This window comes from Salvelinus sp. IW2-2015, unplaced genomic scaffold, assembly GCF_002910315.2.
Source record: "Salvelinus sp. IW2-2015 unplaced genomic scaffold, ASM291031v2 Un_scaffold2250, whole genome shotgun sequence".
Lineage (NCBI taxonomy): Eukaryota > Metazoa > Chordata > Actinopteri > Salmoniformes > Salmonidae > Salvelinus > Salvelinus sp. IW2-2015.
The window spans coordinates 7,021-22,111 of NW_019943579.1; the positions used below are offsets into that span (position 1 = coordinate 7,021).

The 15,091-nt window shown below is 43.1% G+C and overlaps 1 pseudogene; it reads right to left on the reverse strand.

Annotated features, from left to right (window-relative positions):
* Positions 1-3,264: 3,264 nt before the first annotated feature.
* LOC112073391 (indian hedgehog B protein-like) lies at positions 3,265-7,493 on the reverse strand (annotated as a pseudogene).
* Positions 7,494-15,091: the final 7,598 nt, after the last annotated feature.

A 15,091-nucleotide genomic window follows, 5' to 3' on the forward strand; every position in this document is an offset into this window, starting at 1 on the left:
TGCTGCAGAAGTGTATCTTGTGTGTGTGTAAAGGTGTGTTCCTCTCCGTCTGCTCTACTAGGCGTTGACAGAGGCCTGAGACATGCCTGCTGCTGCTGACCGGTGTTCAATTTCAGCCCCCAAAAATACCCCCTCAGGCCTGACTGGGATGCCAGTGCCAACCACCACCCACACACACACACACCCCCCTATCTCACACACACACACACACACACACACACACACTAGATGGAGGCCTTGTGAGCTATTGCTATTCATAGACACCCCCCAGTCCAGCAGAGAGGTTTTCAGGGCATGGACAGGTGTGCAGGCAGAGCTGTGGTGGAGGGAGGGGGGCAAGCTTTGAGCTTCAGGGACATGAGGGTGGGGTCTGGGCTCTGGGAGGTTTTGTCACTACGTGAATAGCATAGGGTCATAACTGGGGTGGCAGAGGTCAGTGTATTCAAAGTGCAGGGGGTGTCGGACTCCTGAATGAGACAGGGGTGGCTGTCAGGTTTCAAAAGGGCACCACCCCCACATGACCAATCAGACATATCCGGGTTTCCCAGGAGGAATTCTCCTATCATGCTTTACTGCATGGGTCATTATTGGGCTGCTCGTTGTGTCTAMCCTCAGAGGGCGCAGGCTGGCATGACATCACTATGACAACCACGATGGGCACCCAGTGACAGCGWCCTCTAGATTTCTCCGCTCCGTCCACTGGTGAAACTTTAGCTCAGTCACTAGGGAGGGGTTAGCCAAAAACTACAAAGTGGAATCTAAATGTGACCACCAGCCATGCAGACAGAGTTACTGGTCAGAGAAGACAGCTGGTGGCAGGGTGAAGGGGTAAGACAGAGGGGGGAAATACATTTCTGTCTTTCTCTAATAGCTGAGCGATGGATGAGACTTGAAAGTATGGTAACACAAGAATAGTGGCKATGATGTTGAGGAGTGAGATGGTTAATGAGGGTGGGGACAGAAACATATTAAWGTTTTTCAGGTGAGGGTGACAAGGAAGTGATTCAAACGTTGCTTCCCCTCTTCAGAAGCGTCAACTCAGACCGAGCTCAGTCCGGGAGAACTCATTCCCTATAATAAAACTCCTTTTACTTTTTTGTTTACGTTTCAAGTTATCGATTTMAATCTCCTGAAATAGCTCTACTGCTGACTTGGGGATGAACGTTAATGCCAGAAGACTCCAGGTCAAAGGTCAAACCAGGAGAGTTGGCAAGCACTCTCTCAAACACACGTATGTACTGTATGTATACACATTATCAGACGGACAAACGAACACTGAAGAAAGCCAAGTCACACTCAGCCAGTCTTTTTCCACCCCCCTCCCCATCCTAGGGGCCAAGCAYCTATCCATAGATTGTCATTCCAAGCCAAACAGACAGGAGTGGGATTACCATTCCTATAATGAGGACATGACAGGAAGTGACCATGTGGATTTGTAGACAAGCCTGTACTCCAACGGAAACCGAGGTGTCCCACTGYGGTAAACTAGAGCTGAAGAGAAGACGAGGCTAGGTCTGTCTGCTCCATGGTTTATTTCCCCCCTTGCAGTTGACTGAGCTTCCTGTTGTATGCCAGAGTCTGGTGTTGTTATGGKCGTTAATGCCCAAGGGTTTAGGCAAAGAGTCACCCGACTAGACAACATTTCCTGCCTGCTTCACTTGGGAGAAGTTCAGCTTTAGAAAGCAGAAAGTCTCGTTAAATGTTATTCTGACACTATCATGTAATTACTCATAATTAATAATCGTGCTCACAATTTCAAAGTTCACTCAGTGACGACATTTCCAGGACTAGACACAAAAGTTTTTTTTTAAACTGGTCAAATAAAACAGCAATTTTAGCAATACCCTACACTTCGCTGCGAGCACTAGATAGGCTAGTTTACATTGTATCATCATACTGTAACAGTGTACAATGTAACACATGCATTGTAAGAAAGTAGTTATTTGGACAGAACAAAGACAACCGGTTAGAAAAATAAGCATGCKTGTGGCTGCAATTTAATTTGTCAGCGCATTCGGCTCTTCCTGCAATAAYCCAACCCCCTGCTGCCTGTCAAAACGAACGGGTTGGATTCACAAATGAGGCCGAGAACGCAAATAGAAATAGCGGAGCGAGCTTGACATTTAGATGGAAAGCTGGGTGTAGAACTGGACAGCCACAGTACCVAGTTGAATGCACTCTGTGCGGTTTCAATTGAGAGAAAAAACGTAGTGKGAAAGTGGGTAACAGTTCACGTCTGTCTACCTGCTTACCTTTTCTTGCGCCCTGCTAAGTCTTTTCTGCATGTTGGTGGCCAGTTTCCCAGTGTTGATCCCTTTCCCCGTTTTTCCCTGCTCCTCAGCCATTTTACCGTTCTTTACTGCTCCGAATCCCCAATAAACAGCTATGCGATGTAAACTGGTGTGCGGAAAGAAAAGGACAGAAGCGGATGCGAGGGACTCCCCAGGACTCCGTGCTGCGTAAAAGCCCTCGATAACGGTGTGGGTAGCGCGTAATTGTAATCCCGATGACTGTTTCTTAAAGGTGCAACACGTGATCTAATCAACTCAGGTAGTTTAACAACATAGTCCCACGTGTAAAAACAAAGAAAAAAGTAACTTTTTGGCGCTGCAAGAAGCGAATTGATGCAGCAAAGATCCGAAAATCGTCCTTCTTGCTCGTCAGTCAATTGATGAGCCTTTGGCCCGTTATGGAGCGATTACATTTCCCCTCTGCTCGTCCATCCTCTTAAAGGCATAGTAGTCAACACTTATTAGCCGACTCGCCAACTGTTATGGATGCAACTGGTGTGTGGGAGTTGCTGCTGCGAATAGACTTCTACTTTATAATTTCATTGAATCATATGAAGTATTTTTAACAGTCTACCATCTATGATTTAAAACAGTTATATAATCTGAGAGAAAGTAGGCCAYCTGTAGGCTACATTTTGTTACATGTCATTGTGGCCACAAAATGTAATCGTTAACATATTTKTATTCTGCATCTTGGTTTGAATGKGATTCGCCGATGCAGTGTAGTTAAATTGAGATCATAGAAGCGTATTATCACGTGGAATTCTCTATCACCCTCGTACCGTATCATTGTCTACCAGTAGATGGCAGTAAGAGAAAGCTGTGCCAAGACTTAAGAAACAACCATCTTAAATGCTTTCTGAAGCCTTGATATAACTTTTATGGCTTCAGTCTTTAAAGTTGTTGCTTGGGTCCATATCTACAGCAAAGATAGTTACAATGTTGCGATTTCTRATAGGCAACAAAACCAGGAGCATTTCCATAATATTTAATTTCAAAAATAAATCTTTAAATATCTCATTATACATAATATTAAAATCATAAATATTTCAGACATCGCTTTAATAAAATACAGTAAATGTTGCCTTAAAATATCATACCTCTAGATATGTTCTATTCATGAAGCCTATACTTTCCTTCAGTTGCCAAGCTGCGACACCAGTTGTGTCGTGTTACGGACATCTTACTATGAAGCAATCAAAAAAGATTTAATAAAGAAAATGYTTTAGATTTTCTTCATAATGGTAGCTTGATTTCAATGACACACTTCTCAATGTTAAATAAAACAAACTCTCTCCCCTTTAGAAACTATGGTCTCACGCACAGACACGACAAGGTCCACCTGCCCCATCTGTGTGAAGAGGACACACCCATTTGTATTTTTTCCTCAGGGGTCACAATGATTTGTATATTATGGTGTGAGAGAACACATATTGTCTGTCTGTCCAGATTCATTCATGGCTCAATCTCCTCTCTCCAATGAAATAGGYGTGGTCAGTCGTCAAGCCCCACCCTTTTCCTAAGAGTCCGCCCTCTGCATCAGTGTGCTAGACTTGAGAACAAGGTAAGCCCCGCCCTTTTATAGTCAGGTCCCAATGGGGCATGAGTCCAGTGGGTGGTCTGTATATCTCCCAACCAAGCCAGTTACATTACTTCCTCTTCCCATCTAGAGTCTCACCTCCCTGGGTCAGCCAGTCCCCAGGGATGGAAGTGTCCAGAGCCAGCAGCAGACTACCTATCCAGTACAGTAACTGGGAGTACCAGTGAACCCCGGTGTCTCCAAAATGTCCGCCAGCGGAGCCAGTCCAACGGTGCAGCAGGCGGAGCGGGGCGAAGGCCCAGTGGGCGAGGTCATGCCCGTCCACCACCGCGTAGCACGATGCCACCATGCCGTTCACCGACAGCGTCCCATGGCGGGTGAGGGGCGCAAACACGCCCTTGTCCTCCTGCACACTCACCCGGGAGATGCGCGAGAGATGCCCAACGCCTTTTCTCCCCTCCTCCCCCTTTCCAACCCCCTCCCCAACACTGTGGTTAGCACACACTGTCCCGGCCGCGCGTCGCTGGCGTATACCGTCCTCATACTACCAGGAGTTGGCTCCGCCCCTTCAGAGCAGTTTCCCTTGGATACGAACAGCAGGTGGGCAGCGGTGAGTGACAGGCTAACCCCGCCTTCTGTCCCAATGGTGTAGAATTCCTTCCGGGTTGCGGGGTCGCGGTCCAGGAAGGTGAGGACCTCGCTGTAAACGAGCTCTCCGCTGCCGTCGCTCCCTGAAGAGGCGAGGACTCGCTCACCCGGCTGCAGGTCCTGGATCAACCTTTGACCCCCGTCCTCTAGGGTCACCCACGCCCCTCCCGGAAAACACCCACCTGATTTAGCGGCAACGGAGTGCTCTGAGAGAGAGAGAGAGAGAGAGAGAGAGAGAGAGAGAGAGAGAGAGAGAGATTGTGAAACAATGCATTCTGTGAGGTGGGTAGGTACACAGTAAGTCTACGCATAGCAAATATATTCCACCCTTTAAATAAATATTAGCGTCTTTATTTCTGTCTACTCCACAGAAAAGAACAAAAGCTGGCTGAAAGATTAAAGCATCTGTGTGTGTGTGTGTGTGTGTGTGTGCTTCCATCCCTCAGTTTGTGTGTGTGTAAGTCTGTGTTCATTTGTGTTTTAAGGTGCTGAACTTGATGTGGTACGTTGGGACTGTCTCAAGTCTATCTACACAAATATTTGGGCAAGGTAGGACCAAGGCCAGGTCCAGCCAAGTGATCGGAGAAACAGGAAGTGGAGGTTAATCATCTGTGGACCGAGACTCCGCCCACTGCACCAACATAACCTCAAACTCCACATCATCTCCAATGAATGGTGTAACATGCCATGTACTTGGTTGTTCAGGGGTGAAGTTTCCTCTAGGCACAGGTCTAGGATCAGCTTCCGTTCCCCCAATCATAAGCTCCATTCGTGGGGAAAATACAAAACTGACCCAAGATCAGCATCTAGGGGCACCTTCTTGGTAAATCATTCTTCTTCTTCTTTGTTCATCTTTCCAGTCCTGAATTTAGTAGGGGTCTGGTTGGGTAGCGCTCCCTTGTGAGCTCTTTGTATTGGTGTCAGTTTTTGGGTCCCCCACTCAGTTTTATTTTACCTTTATTTAACTAGGCAAGTCAGTTATGAACAAATACTTATTTTCAATGACGGCCTAGGAACAGCCTTGTTCAGGGGCAGAACCACAGATTTTTACCTTGTCAGCTCAGGGATTCGATCTTGCAACCTTTCGGTTACCAGTCCAACRCTCTAACAGCTAGGCTACCTATCGTCCCGCCCCTCAGTAAGTGTTAGAATGGAGTTTCAAGGAAGCCTTGGTATTATGATGTCACTTGTAGCAGCAGATGAGACTTCTTGGTCTACGAAGAGATGTCTTTCTTGAGTGGTTTTTCTTTTTCACAGTTTGAGGTTTCAGTTGAAAAAATAAAAAAAATGGCGCCCGGTGCCGTCTTCTGATCAAGTCAAGGACTGGTGACTCGCAACCCGATCTGGGTAGGAAAGACAGAAGGAACAGAGGAAAAATAAATAAAGAGAGGACAGAGGGAAAATAAATAAAGAGAGGACAGAGGGAAAAGATCATTTCAGGCACCACGTAGTACAAGAGAAGACCGTTTGATCTGTCTCTGCTCTGTTTTGCTCTATTCTGTGTTCTATACCGTTCCCCTGACAACCAAATCAGTCCTGAACAAGGGCCATCGCTTAGCTACACTACTAACGTCTGTGGCTTTATCAATGAGGCTACATTAATGGGAGGAAGAAGAAGCAGAAGAGAGACAAAGTAAACTGAAGCAACCCTGCGTACCAACATATTGCCACAGCATAGCATGCCAGTAACATAAGGGAATAATTTCTAGCAAAAGGGTTGTGAGTGAGTGACCACATAAAGTTGCAGTAGCTACCTCTTCCTTAATGGTGAGTCACTCTACTGATCTAAATGTAAGCTTTAAGCAACAATGGACAGGCCAGGTCATAGATGGGTCAAGAGACAGTTGCGGTGAAGAGGGTTAGAAGGGGTTAGGGAAGAAGCTGAGAAGTCAGTCAGTCACCCAAAGCAGCTGTATGTCCCTCTAGCTGTGACCCCCCMCCAAAAAAGCAGGCGTCCGTTTTGATTTGATCCATAGTGACGGTGGCCACTGTTGAAGGGCGTCTTCAAGTGGTTCAGTGTTATGTTTAGTAAGGAATGTAGAGGTGATGCTGTCCCTCCTCTGCTAAGTGTCCAATGTGTGTCCAGTTAAGGTGAAGGCAGTCAAAAACCCTCTCAAATCATTCACTGTGTATCAAATCATTCACTATCCATATTTTCACTAGTATCACGTACCGAGAAAGAGTGAGAGGTTGTTTCTCATTAGTGGCAGTTAGGTGAAACAGACGTCCATGCACAGTGAGTTACTGCTACATCCTCCTCTCTCCTTCCTCCGGTCTCTCTCTGATGCTTGTTCAATCTCCCTTTCGCTCTCCCCYTCAGCCCTCTTTCCCTCCCCTCCTTCCTGCCCCTCTCTCTCCGTCTCTCACCCGACTTCACGCTGCAGTGCACGTGGGCCTTGGACTCGTAGTAGACCCAGTCGAAGCCGGCCTCAACTGCCAGTCGAGCCAACATGGCGTACTTGTTGCGGTCGCGGTCAGAGGTSGTGATGTCGACCGCCCGTCCCTCGTAGTGGAGCGACTCCTCAGAATGGTGGCCGTCCTCGTCCCASCCCTCTGTGACCCGGAGGCGCACCCCCGGCCACAGGTTCATCACCGAGATGGCCAGAGAGTTCAGCTTGTCCTTGCAGCGCTGCCCGGGTAAAGGGTTAAGGGTCATGGGAGGGAGGAGAGGGAGGAGAGGGAGGGAGGGGAGGGAGGCAAGAGAGACAGGGGTGTTAGAGATGTGGGGTGATACTACATGCGTCAGTGTGTAATCCAAAGTGCATTTATGACAGTTCATGGACTTAAAATGGCTGAAGGATGTGTAATCATTCTATCTCAATGTAGTCCATAGCTCTTTCTCAATGGTCTTTCCTTGATTCCTCRTGTCTTCTTTTCTCACCTCCTGCTCAAAAGGCATTGGAGGAGAAGATCAAAAAGTCCAGACACAAGCATTCGAGGACAGCCAATTGAGAAAGAACCCTGGTCCTATAGCTATTCATCAGGCATCCACCCCATCCAACCAATGTAGAAGCCTGGGGCTGTTCAACAAACCAGCCACCCCCCCCCCCTGCATCTGGCCAGCAGACAATGCCCCCCTACAGTCTCATCAGCCTGGGTGTTTGCTCTCTGTGGCGAGAGAGGAGGCTGAGAGTCTAAGTTAGGGACCGGAGAAAGGGTGGAGAGGTAGGTGGGATAGGGTGGAGTGGTAGGTTGGGGTGAGGTATTGGGGTAGAGGGGTGGTGTGAAGTTAGAGGGTATTGGACAGGAGGATAGAGGGAGACGTGGGTATGAACAGCCCGCCAATGTAGCTCTCCCCAAACTTGGGTCTGGTGAGGGTGAGCAAATAGAGGGTGAGAGGTCCTATTGAGGACCCTGAGGGTGTTGGACGTTCCCTAGTCACACACACGCCAAGCACACACTCTAAGCACACACACACACACACACACACACACACACACACACACACACACACACACCGAAGTAAAAGGGAATCCGGTTCCGTCAATCTTGGCTGCTTCCCAACCCCTTTGGGCACGTCAGATACTTATGTTAAAGATGGCCGTTCTTGGAAAGCTCAGGTTTCACACCATGTGTACCAAGCCAAATGCAATAAATTCCTGGCTCGTGGGGTAGGCCGCCCTGGTGCAACTGGGTCTGGGACTCTTGATGGGGCCCGTCAAGGTCGGTGAAGGTAAGGAAAAAACACCTCCACTTCACTGATCCTCAACACAGGGGGCTCACAAGTGGTGAGATGTCTCAGCCCCTCCTGTACCCATGATGTGTGGCCAACCAGCCTCTAACCAATCCAGAGTTGCAGATGACACAACAGTAGTTGGCCTGATTACAGAACAATGAACGAGCATGCCTAATGGAGGAGGTGAGGGCCTGGCGGAGTGGTCCAGGAATAAACTCCTCCTTAATGTAACAAAGGATAGGAGCTGATCGTGGATTCAGGAAACAGCAGCAGGAGCTAGCCTCTATCCAATAGAAAGGCAAGCGCATGAGTAGAAAGCTTCAAGAAATCTCTTGCCGGCAAACACATCACTAACCGGAACGACGCTGGGCAATTGGCCCCAGGATTGCCAATTGTGCCCGACCGCGCCGGTTGCTGGCAGCTGGGACAGAGATCTTGGACTCGAACCAGAAACTCTAGTGGCACAGTAGCACTAAGCGATGCAGCACACTCTCAGTCAAAAGGTTGAAAAATTTCTCTTCTCTCAATGATAATTTAAAACAGATTAAAATGCAATTCAATCATGAACTGAATTGAGCTTAAAGGACAGTTCACCCAAATACTGTTGCAGTCATGAGATAAGGTAGAACAGCGAAGGTAAAAGAAACCAAAGCATGATTGCTGTATTACCCTGTCATAACGATGCGAGTAAGGAAAACTTTGTCACATTTTTGTAATTTGTGGTGAACTAATTCTTAAGATTGGTTAACTCTCTAGGGTAGTAGACAGTAGCGTCCAGCCTCTTCAACAGCAGTGAACTGAGGGGCCAATTCATCAAACAGCAGAAATCCATAATTACAAGAATTCTCAAATCATTATAATTTTACACTATTTTAAAATAACACTATTGTAAAATCATCCACAGTGGCAATTCAAAAAGGCTTTAACGACGAGCAAAACCAAACGATTAGTTTATGGTAGCGCACTATCACAGATATAACAAGCCTTTTTCAGCCAAAGACGAGGCAGTCACAAAAAGCAGAATAGAAGAATAAAATTAATACTACCTTTGATGATCTTCATCAGATGACACTCATAGGGACTCATGTTACCAATACAATGTATGTTTGGTTACATAAATTCATACATTTATAATCAAGAAAATTGAGTTTACATGGCTTACGTTAGAAGTTCAAAACATCCTTTGCTTTGCGAGAGCCACATAGTTCACAGGGAATATCATAAGAAACTTGCTAAGAAAATCAACTTTTTTGCATGGAATTCTAGATGCACTTCTCCTTAATGCAATATATGCTGTGTCGATTTCAAAAAAATCTTACGGACAAGCAAACCAGGCAATACTGAGTCGGCGTTCAGAGCCAATAGAGACCAGAATATATACGCCATATTGTGCGGTCAACATAATCAGAATATACAGTTAGTAATCATTCATTACCTTTGGATGATCTTCATCAGAATCACTCCCAGGAACCAGTTCCACAAATAAATGTTTGTTTTTCGATAATGTGCATCATTTGTTAGTCAAATCTCTTTGTTGTTGCTATGCGTTCAGTTACACTTTCCATACTCAGAGCGCCGGGCAAGTCCAGGATTGCGAAAGTGAGGATGAAATAGGTTCCAAAAGTTTATTACAGTCCGTAAATCATGACAAAGAAGTATAGAAATAATTTAGGATGTTTTTAAGATAATCTTCACTAATGTTCCAACGGGAATTCCTTTGTCAAAAAGCAAATGGAAGGGAGCTAACTCTCTTGAACGGGCTGGTCGCCACGTGGCTGCTGGCAAGACTCTGACTCATTCCCTCATTTGTCCCCACCTCACATAAAGCCAACAAGGTTCTAAAGACGTTGACATTAGTGAAGCCTTAGGAAGTGCACATTACAAATATCCACTGTCTGTCATAAACGAGTGAAAACGAACCAAACACCTCAGATTTCCACTTCTCTGGTTGGATTTTTTTCAAAGGTTTTTCTCTGCATAGTGAATTACGTTAATCCAGACATGATTCAAACGTTGTAAGAAAACTTCGAGGTTTTCTATCAAATATACTGATATATAATGCATATTCTAGCTTTATGGGCTTTGGTACAGGACGTTTACTCTGGGCAGCTTTTCAATCCGGAACGTGAAATAATGCCTAACCTCCAAGAAGTTAACAGTCGATTCGAATAAAGATGAAATTTGGAGAAGTCTTGAATTGTCGAATGTGAGTTTTGTACTTGGAATGATGGTAAATTATTTAAAGAGTGATTGAAAGTAGCTTTTTCAAGGCTATTTGTTACATAAGTCAGTGGGACTGATAATGAACAACATTGGAAGAACTGTGTTGATGTTCCAGAAAGCAAGAAGATCATTGACATATCTATAATGGAATGGAATTTAACTTGTCATACGCTTCCAGTTCGAATGACTACTCGCATAGGTATACAGGCCTGAGGTAAAAGCAGCTCGAAATCATATTTAGAAAAAAGACAGAAAAATGCCATGTTCATATTTCCGTTCAATCATAATTGCGATGCTATTATACTTAGCAGCATTTCGGAGGTCGAATGATGTCAAACCCACCCAGATGCCTAAGACAAAATTGTGCTATAAAATGGAGAAATTCAGATGTTTGCTACTACATCCCAAGGAATGGGTCTGCAAGATGATAGCAAGAGCACAGCGCAGATGCTCAAATGTAGGCTTAAGAAGATCTAGATGTCAGCTAAAGATTTACAGAAATCTCTGTTGACAAGTTACAATAAGTAAAAACAAAACAAGAATTGTGTTCATGAGAACGCATGGGCAACACATGAAGAAGCCACTGCTGTCCAAAAAAACATTGTTGCATGTATGAAAGTTGCAAATAGAGCGACCTGGATGTCCACAACGTACTAGGAAAATATTCGTGACAGATGAAACTAAGCTGGTGTTATGAAGGAAGCCACAACATGTGGGAGAAAAAAAGCACAGCCACCAACTCAAAGTCATCCAACTGTAGAACTATGGTGAAGGGAGAATCATGTTTGGGGCTGCTTTTGCTGCTTCAGGCCTGGACAGGTGCGTATCATCGACGGAAAAAATGAATTCCAATGTTTATCAGACATTATGCTGCAGAATGTAAGGCTTCTGTCCACGCAGTAGAAGCTCATAGAAGTTAGGTGATGCAACAGGCAACAACGCCAAAAGACCAGAAAAATACAAAGAAGGCTTGATGAAACAGAAAATACGCTTGGAGAGCCCAGTCAGTCCTTTCTCATCCGATATGAAGATGCTGTGGCAGGAACCTCAAGAGCCATCCAAGAGACACAACACCAAGAAGAATTGTGAAACTGAAACAGTTTTGTAAAGAGGATAGGTCAAAATTTCTATGCATTTGAGTTTTTTTATTCTGAAAAATCCCCCCCAAACAACTTAACCAGAAAACCCCGTTGTTTTGTTTTGAAAAAGGGGGTTTTTGCTGCCAAGGAGATCAACCCTGGTATTAAGATTCACTGTTCACAACTACTTTTTCAAATTGCACTGTGAATGTTTAACAGGTTGTGTATCAATAAAGACATGACATGTTAATTGTTGTGTTTTATTAGTTGACTTATATTGGACTCATCCAGGATACCGGGAGCACCCCCCACAGTAAATAAGTAGACTACATGCGCATGCGTAAAGTAAATACATAGCATCTAAATATCCATCTAAAATACAAGTCAACACAGATGAAAGAATACGAGACTTGTGGAATCAGCCATATTTCTGATTTTTAAAGTGTTTTGTACAGGGAAGACACAATATGTAAATCTATTAGCTAACACGTTAGCAAATAGAACGATTTTTTACTCCACAGTTTTTACTTCATAGTAGCTATCATTAATTGAATAAATAAAATAATTATAGGCCACTAACCAAGAAAAACTCATAGATGACAGTTGGAGTATACATATTTTATATGAGTATAGGATATGTTTTTTTAGAAAATTTGTGAATTTTTTTCAGTGTATAAATCACAGTGGTACATGCAGCTGACAATCTGAAATAGCGTTGGAAGCGCGAATAATACAGAGACTCGAACGTCATTACCAAAAATACTCACCTAAACAATTTCCTGAAAATACACAGCCTACAGGCGAATCAAAGCACAGGATCTCTGTGAACAGGCATATTAGATTTTCTAAGTTGTTTAATCAGGCGAAAACACGATATATCATGTTATAATTAGCATACACATGAGTAACATGACACTAAGCATTAAAATAGGAAGGGGCGAGTAAGTGAATCGCACAAAAAATATATAATTTTTCACTAACCTTTCAGAATTATCAGATGAGTCTGTACCATATTCATCACTCATTAGATTTGTTCGAAAATGCGTGCATATTGAGCATCACAATGTGGTTTATGCAATGTAATTGTCAAAACGATGGCATCAATATCGGTGCCGGGCGCATCTTGGAAGGCACCTATGTTAACGATATTTTCGATTAGATTGACAAAAAAATACAGGTTGGACAGCTGAATGAACTGATGAATTGGTTATAAAATGGCAACACTGCATGATTTAGATTTTTAAAATTTACAGTTACTAAGAATACAGTGAGTTACTCAGACTAGTGCCGCAAAAAATGTTGACACTGCGTTTACATTTTTACCACATAAATAGGAAGAAATCATAAATAACTCTTACTTTTCGACGAGCGTCCATTCGTCTGGCAAGCGTCGAAGAAGGGACATCTCACGCAACTTTAAAAACTCTGACAAACAGTAGAGACAGACCATTCCACTTTCATTGTTACGACATCAGGGAGAAGCGTGTCAGTTCATGTAACCATAGGCAATACAGAGTTTTAAACTGATGAGATCAGATAGCTATTATTTCATGAGCTTCGCTGTCCTGCATGAGTGCTGTAGCAGATCTGTTCACACCAGAACATAATCAACGGTTTTAGAACTAGAATTGTTTTCTATCCATAGTATAAGTAATAGCATATGTGACGACAAGAATTGAGTACGAGGCAATTTAATATTGGGAGAATTGTAACAAAAAAAAAAAAAATCTAACAAGCCTCCTCTGAAAAAGGGTTTAAGCAGACTGTGGTTTGTCATTTGGTTGTGACTTAGATGAAGATTAGATAAAATATTATGACATGTAAGCAATAAATAACAGGTAATGTCTAACAAAGGGTTCAAATACTTTTTTCCATGTTTGTGGAGGTTCCTTTACACGGTAAACAAAATAACCCATCAAAGTAACCATTAATAGATTTTCTTAATATGCATATGCGACAAGGGCGATAGATTAGCTGGTATTATTTGCTCCGTAATACTCCGATTTTAAGATCATCGTCTTGAGTTACTAGAAGGCAGAATTAACTGGACAAATTCACAAACGTCAACAGCCGACGTTTGAATATGGGCGGTGTCAGTAAAACATTGGAACAAGTGGTTGAATAAAGTTTATTCCAGAGCAACAGTTGCGTCACAACCTCGGATAACATTAAAATGCTAACAGCTAATGCTAGGAGCGTGTTAAATGGTCAAGAAGGAGCAAGTTTCTCAATTGTGTCTGGAAGTACACTACTGGTCAAAGTTTTATAACGACTACTCATTCAAGGGTTTTTTTTATTAACTTTTTCCTACTGTAGAATAATAGTGAAGACTCAAACATGAAAATAAGACATATGCAATCAATGTAGTAACAAAAAAGTGTTAGAACAAATCAGAATATATTTAATATTAAGGTTTTCAAATAAACCCTTGCCACTGATGAAAAGCTTTGCATCAACTAAATTGTAACGAAAGAGGGGACTGTTTTAATTGAAACGGCAAGGCACAGAATAAGCAGAATGTGCGACACTCTCCATCAAATCGTTTGTAGAAAATAGCATTTTATTAATAGTTCAAATTGATGTTCATAAATAATAAATAATATACTATGGGCACGGCTTCTGGAAGCAAATTGTTTGCTAAATGAACTAGTGTATCAACTAAGTGTAAGACGGGCCTATAATAAGGAATAGCTGGAGAGTGCTATTCTGTTCTACTGAATAGACTAATTTTATCATGATGAGAAGTACGAAAATGTATGCATTCACATACTGTAATGTTGCTCTGATAAGAGCGGTGCTAAATGATTTTTTATTTTAAATTGGAGGTGTCGGCATATTGACATGATTTATTAGCTTTTAAAATGTAGATGTTCAATAAGGGCATAATATTCATTAATGTTCCAAAACTTATTATTACATTAAGTCGTTTATGTAGACAGAATTCAAAAAGTATTCCAAAATCATGCAACTCAGGCCCCTAAGTGGTGTTGTGTAAGATTAATAACCAATATGTGTAATTGAGGTTCTGCTCGAATGGATCATTACTTCTGTTCATCACTTCATTTTGTCTTGCCGTTGTTGTCAGCCGACCCTTGTCTCTGGTGTCTATTGGTTGGTTAGCGGTCTCTCATTGTAATTAGGATAGCGGGATAGGAGAGTCCTGCTTTATGGGATTATTATTGCTCTTCCCCTAGATCTCTCACGTGACATTTTGAGCTCCTTAGCCTTTACACACATCAGGTTTCCAGTCTTGAGCACTCTCTGGATAAGATCAGACAATCTGTTAAAATTAATCTAGACGGTTTCGGTGCAAGAGGTTCGCCTGATGAATGGACTAGAGTAGTATTTGGTGATGGTTCATTGTGTTTTCTAAATAAATAAGAATGTATATGCTGAACAGGTTGAGATAAAAGAGACATTCATGATAATTGTCAATAAAGAAGTCGGAGGAGACATTCAGCAAAATGAGCGGTGAGTTTATATTATTATTGAACAAAAAGACTGAGGAAGGCAAAACTCAAAATCAATACTAGTCCCCTCAAGATAATTAAGCTTTAATTGAAATGGACCTATTCACCCCACAAAAACTGTATAATATATGATATTAGCAAGTACAGTTAATGGTACATAGTAG